Source organism: Artemia franciscana, chromosome 13 (genome assembly GCF_032884065.1).
Source record: "Artemia franciscana chromosome 13, ASM3288406v1, whole genome shotgun sequence".
In the NCBI taxonomy this organism is placed as follows: domain Eukaryota; kingdom Metazoa; phylum Arthropoda; class Branchiopoda; order Anostraca; family Artemiidae; genus Artemia; species Artemia franciscana.
Window position 1 is genome coordinate 2,014,940 of NC_088875.1, and position 6,861 is coordinate 2,021,800.

Here is a 6,861-nt window from a genome sequence, read left to right on the forward strand (position 1 = left end):
GTTTTGAACTTGTAACCCCTCCCACGGGGACTTTTGGGGAGTAAGTCGTCCCCAAAGACATAGTTACAAGGTTTTTCGACTATGCTGAATAAAAAAATCTCAGAATTTTGATCCGTTGACTTTTGGAAAATAATTGGCGTGGGAGGGGGCCTAGGTGCCCTCCAATTTTTTTGGTCACTTAAAAAGGGCACTAGAACTTTTCATTTCCGTTAGAATGAGCCCTCTCGCAACATTCTAGGACAACTGGGTCGATACGATGACCCCTGGAAAAAAAACAAAAAAACAAAAAAAAAACAAACAAACAAAGAAACACGCATCCGTGATCTGCCTTCTGGCAAAAAATATAAAATTCCATATTTTTGTAGATAGGAGCTTGAAACTTCTACAGTAGGGTTCTCTGATAAGCTGAATCTGATGGCATATTTTTTGTTAAGATTCAATGACTTTTAGGGGGTGTTTCCCCCTATTTTCTAAAATAACGCAAATTTCCTCAGGCTCGTAACTTTTGATGGGTAAAACTAAACTTGATGAAACTTATATATTTAAAATCAGCATTAAAATGCGATTCTTTTGATGTAGCTATTGGTACCAAAATTCCATTTTTTAGAGTTTTGGTTACTATTGAGCCGGGTCGCTCCTTACTACAGTTCGTTACCACGAACTGTTTAATCTCACATGGTTGACCAGGTCTTATATTTCTTAATTGTTCAGGTGGTGGGACAAATTTTTTTTTCTTCCAACAGAATATCATTTATAACACTTGTAAATTTTCGTTTTTTGGATCTACCTGTAGATAAGTTTTTCTTACTGATATGTCTTTTCATGCGAAATTCTTTTCAAAGATATTTGATTATTAAATCAAGTCCGATTTCTAACACTGATTGTCTACTAAGCTTCACTCTTTTGGTTTTCTTTTTTTAATGTATATGAATTGTTGTAATCCTTTGTTAAATTATGTACAACTATTTTCGCAATTACCGATTTTTCGCTCTTAAAGCAATTTGCTGTAAACTTCTCCATGCATAAAATCTTCAGTTTTTCCCCAGAAGTGGGACAGGTGTGACAACTTCATAGCAATACTGATGTATACAAAAACTACGTCACTCACATGAATATTTTTTTCCCCAAACTTATTGGAATAATAAAAAAAAAATTATTCTTTGCTTATAAAGATAGCATATATATATATATATATATATATATATATATATATATATATATATATATATATATATATATATATATATATATATATATATATATCTATATATATAAAAATAAGTTGTCTGTGTGTGGATCAGGTGACGTCATGTTTGTCCGCATATGACGTCTGAATTATTTCACACTAATACAAAAGAAGAAAAAAACTAAAAAAGGTAAAAACTACAAAAAAAACTAAAAAGAAAAAAAAAACTAAAAAAGCTAAAAAACTAAAAAAAACTAAAAAAAGGTAAAAATCTAATAACTAAAAAAAAACTGAAAAAAATAAAAAAAGGCAAAAACTACAAAAAAAATAAAAACTAATAAAAAAACTAAAAAAGCTAAAAAACTAAAAAAACTAAAAAAAACTATTTCACACTAATACAAAAGAAGAAAAAAACTAAAAAAGGTAAAAACTACAAAAAAAACTAAAAAGAAAAAAAAAACTAAAAAAGCTAAAAAACTAAAAAAAACTAAAAAAAGGTAAAAATCTAATAACTAAAAAAAAACTGAAAAAAATAAAAAAAGGCAAAAACTACAAAAAAATAAAAACTAATAAAAAAACTAAAAAAGCTAAAAAACTAAAAAAACTAAAAAAAAACTAAAAAAAGGTAAAAAACTAAAAAAAACTAAAAACTAAAAAGAAAAAAACTAAAAAAAAGGAAAAAACTGAAAAATAAAAGAGAAAAAGAAAACTAAAAAAATATGAATAAATATATATAAAAATAAGTTGTTTGTGGGTTATGTCTGTCTGTCTGTCTGTCGAGTGACGTCGTGTTTGTCCGCATATGACGTCTGAATTATTTCACACTAATACAAAAGAAGAAAAAAAACTAAAAAAGGTAAAAACTACAAAAAAAAATAAAAAGAAAAAAAAACTAAAAAAGCTAAAAAACTAAAAAAAAACTAAAAAAAGGTAAAAAACTAAAAACTAAAAAAAACTGAAAAAACTAAAAAAAGGCAAAAACTAAAAAAAAAACTAAAAACTAATAAAAAAACTAAAAAAGCTAAAAAACTAAAAAAACTAAAAAAACTAAAAAAAGGTAAAAAACAAAAAAAAAACTAAAAAAGAAAAAACTAAAAAAAAAGGAAAAAACTGAAAAATAAGAGAAAAAGAAAACTAAAAAAATATTAATAAATATAAAAAATATAAATATAAATATAATATAAATTAGCAATCAACAAAGCACCGAGACACAAATGACGACCGGGACACAGGGAGTATAAATGACGACCAGGACATACGTAAAAAAAAACAACTAAAACAAGAGCTAAGAGCTCATATGGCACTTGTGACGAGGTCGGAAGAGCCGAGAGCTCATATGGTACGAGGTCGGAAGAGCCAAGAGCTCATTTGGACGAGGTCGGAAGAGCCAAGAGCCAAGAGCTCATTTGGCACTTGTGAGAAGGTCAGAACCTAAAGTTAAACTTTATAGCACAAGATCCTTCTAAATATCAAATTTCATTAAGATCTGGTCACCCTTTCGTAAGTTACAAATACCTCAATTTTCAAAATTACCTCCCCCCTCCCAATTCCACCAAAGAGAGCAGATCCGGTCCAGTTATGTCAGTCACGTATCTTAGACAGGTTTCTATTCTTCCCATCCAGTTTCATCCTGATCTCACCGCTTTAAGTATTTTCTAAGATTTCCGGTCCCCCCAACTGCCCCCCCCCCAATTACGTTTGATCCGGTTGAGATTTAAAATAAGATATCAGAGTTACGAGGTCCTTCTAAATATGAAGTTTCATGAAGATCCGATCACTCCTTCGTAAGTTAAAAATACGTTATTTTTCTTATTTTTCAGAATTACCCCCCCCCCCGCAATTGAGCGGATCCGTTCCAATTATGTAAATTACGTATGCAAGACTTTTGCTTATTTTTCCAACCAAGTTTCATCCCAATCCTTCCAATCTAAGGGTTTCCCATCATTTTAGGTCTCCCCACCCCAAACTTCCCCCAATGTCACCAGATCCGGTCAGGATTTAAAATAAGAGCTTTGAGCCACGATATCCTTCTAAAAATCAAATTTCATGGAGATCCAATCACCCATTCGTAAGTTAAAAATACCTCATTTTTTCTAATTTTTCAGAATTAACCCCCCCCCCCCCAACTACCCAAAAGAGAGCGGATCCGTTCCGTTTATGTCAATCATCTATCTAGGACTTGTGTTTATTTTTCCCACCATGTTTCATCCCGATCCCTCCACTCTAAGTGTTTTCCAAGTTTTAGGTTTCCCCCTCCCAACTCCCCGCCCCCATCACCAGATCCGGTCGGGATTTAAAATAAGAGCTCTAAGACACGATATCCTTCTAAACATCAAATTTCATTGAGATCCGATCACCCGTTCGTAAGTTGAAAATACCTCATTTTTCTAATTTTTAAGACTTACTCCCCCCCTCCCAACTACCCCAAAGAGAGCAAATAAGTTCCGATTATGTCAATCATGTATCTGGGACTTGCGCTTATTTTTCCCATCAAGTTTCATCCCGATCCCTCTACTCTAAGTGTTTTCCAAGATTTTAGGTTTCCCCCCTCCAACTCCCCCCAATGTCATCAGACCCAGTCGGGATTTAAAATAAGAGCTCTGAGACACAATATCATTCCAAACATCAAATTTCATTAAGATTCAATCACCCGCTCATAAGTTAAAAATACTTCATTTTTTCTATTTTTCCGAATTAACCGGCCCCTTCTCCCCCCCCCCCCCCAGATGGTCAAATCGGGAAAACGACTATTTCTAATTTAATCTGGTCCGGTCCCTGATACGCTTGCCAAATTTCATCGTCCTAGCTTACCTGGAAGTGCCTAAAGTAGCAAAACCGGGACTTTAGGTTTTCCCCCTCCAACTCCCGCCAATGTCATCAGATCCGGTCGGGATTAAAAATAAGAGCTCTAAGACACAATATCATTCCAAACATGAAATTTCATTAAGATCCAAATACCCGCTGATAAGTTAAAAATACTTCATTTTTTCTATTTTTTGCGAATTAACCGGGCCCCCACTCCCCCCCAGATGGTCAAATCGGGAAAACGACTATTTCTAATTTAATCTGGTCCGGTCCCTGATACGCTTGCCAAATTTCATCGTCCTAGCTTACCTGGAAGTGCCTAAAGTAGCAAAACCGGGACCGACAGACAGACCGACAGACAGACCGACAGACAGACCGACAGACAGACCGACAGACCGACAGAATTGGCGACTGCTATATGTCACTTGGTTAATACCAAGTGCCATAAAAACTAAAAAAATGGTAAAAACTACAAAAAAACTAAAAACTAATAAAAAAACAAAAAAATCTAAAAATCTAAATAAACTAAAAAAGAAAAAAAAGAAAAAAGGAAAAAAATAAAGGAGAAAAACCAAACTAAAAAACGAATGTATATACAGACCGGGACTCCAGGATACAAATGACGACCGGGACACAGGGAATATAAATGACGACCGGGACACAGGGACACAACTACAATGGGGACGCCGGGGGGCACAGGGGGATATAAATGACGACCGGGACACAAGGAATATAAATGACGCCCGGGACACTCAAAGAGAAATCACAGACTGGAACACCGGGACACAGGGAATATAAATGACGACCGGGACACAGGGACATAACTACAAAGGGGACGCCGGGGTGCACAGGGGGATATATAAATGACGATGGCGACTCAGGGAATGGTCGATTAGCAATCACCATCAACAAAGCTCAAGGGCAATCATTAGAATCATGAGGTATAGATCTGAATACGGATTGTTTTCCCATGGACCATTATATGTTGCATGTTCAAGAGTCGGTAAACCTGACAATCTATGTGAGTGACGTCGTTTTTATATACATCAGTATTGCAATCATGTAGTCACACTTATGTGAGAAATTAAAGATTTTAAATTTATATTAAATTGCTTAAATAGCGAAAAACTGGTAATCGGAAAAATATTTGTATATATTTGGATATGGGGCTACAACAGATCAAAAAGCTTAAAAAAGAAAACCAAAAGTTAGAATCTTATTAGAAATTGTTGTTAGAAATTGGACCTGCTGTCATAATCAAACATCTTTGAATAGAGTGCATTATGAAACGACATTAAATTGCTTAAAGAGCAAAAAACTGGTAATTGCGCAAATATTCGTATATATTTTCACAAGGGTTTACAGCGATTCAAAAACCTTACAAAAGAAAACCATAGGTGTGAAGCTTAGTAGAAATTATTGTTAGAAAAACATCATTACCGAATTTCTTTTCTTATAAGCATAAGCAATGTCTTTTTAAGACATGAAAAAAAGTTGAAAATATTTTTTTAGTTCAGTTCAGAGTTGCTAAAGTTATTGTAAACTGCAAGCATATTTACAGTGCCTGAGCAATAATTTTAATGTTTTAATTCAAACTAGAAAAATATCTAAAAATTTAAAATTAGTTTTTTTTTGGTAAATAAATCAACTCGCTACGTGATTAAGCTTACAAGTTTGAACTCAACCAGTTATATAATGTCAGTAGGAAGACCCAAAAAAATGAAAACTTGCAATTATTACAAATGATGGTTCTTTATTTTGACTAGGGATTACAACAATCCAAAACCCTTAAAAAAGGAAACCAAAAGTTTGTAGCTTAGTTCATATCGTTGTTAGAAATCAAACTTGCTTTCATAATCAAATATCTTAGGACAGAATCAATATGAAAAGCGACATTAAATTGCGCAGAAGAGCAAAACTGGTAATTGAAAAATATTTGTACTAACAAGGGATTATAATAATTCAAAAAAATAATTGAAACCTAAAGTTGTAAATTTAAGCCCGGTTAGCTCAGTCGGTAGAGCGTGGGACTTTTAATCCTAAGGTCAAGGGTTCAAGTCCCTTATCGGGCGAAATTTTTTGACTTGTTCAATGTTAAAGTTAGAAGCTTCATAGAAATCGTTGTTAGAAATTAGACTTCCTTTAATAATCAAATATCTTTGAAAAGTACAGTATGAAAAGACGTTGAATTACGTAAAGAGCAAAAGCTGGTAATTGCAAAAATCTATCTTTATCTATATAAAAATAAGTTGTTTGTGTGTTACACTTTGTCTGTTACGCCAGATTATATCTTCTATAAATAAAAATAAGTTGTATGTATTTTTGTGTTGAGGGTTTGCATATGATGTCTGAAAAATAAAGAAGAAAAAGAAAACAAACTAAAATGTAAAAACTGGGAATTGCATAAATATTTTGACAATAGATTAAAGTAATTCGAAAACCTTAAAACAGATACTTAAAATTTGAGGTTATTATAAATTGTTGAGCTTTAGCAAGCTTGGCACGTAAAGAGGAATTTTTAGTATAGATCTTAAAATGACAGAAGAAACAGCCGAGGAAGCTGCTCAAATAGTTAATTAAAAGAGAAATCTTAGTATAAATCCTACAATGGCAGAAGAAACAGCCAAGGAATCTGCTCAAAGGGTAAATGACAAAAGGCTTACGGCTAAAGAACGCAAAACCGCGCAGTTAGAGGAAAATCCACCTGGACAGCGAGAGTCAAAACGTATCAAAACTGAAAATGATAGCGATGATAGGACAGTTTTGGGCTTATAATAACAAAATATTTTTCATTATAATTTTCCTCTTGAGAAGTTTTACCCAACATTTGAAAAATATGAAATCTAACTATTTTATTGTTATCCTAGAGC

At 33.1% G+C, this 6,861-nt stretch overlaps 1 non-coding gene across 1 annotated transcript; it reads left to right on the plus strand.

Moving 5' to 3' along the window:
• Window positions 1-5,990: 5,990 nt before the first annotated feature.
• On the plus strand, window positions 5,991-6,063 carry Trnak-uuu (transfer RNA lysine (anticodon UUU)). Its single transcript has one exon. It is a non-coding gene; the product is annotated as a tRNA-Lys (tRNA).
• Window positions 6,064-6,861: the final 798 nt, after the last annotated feature.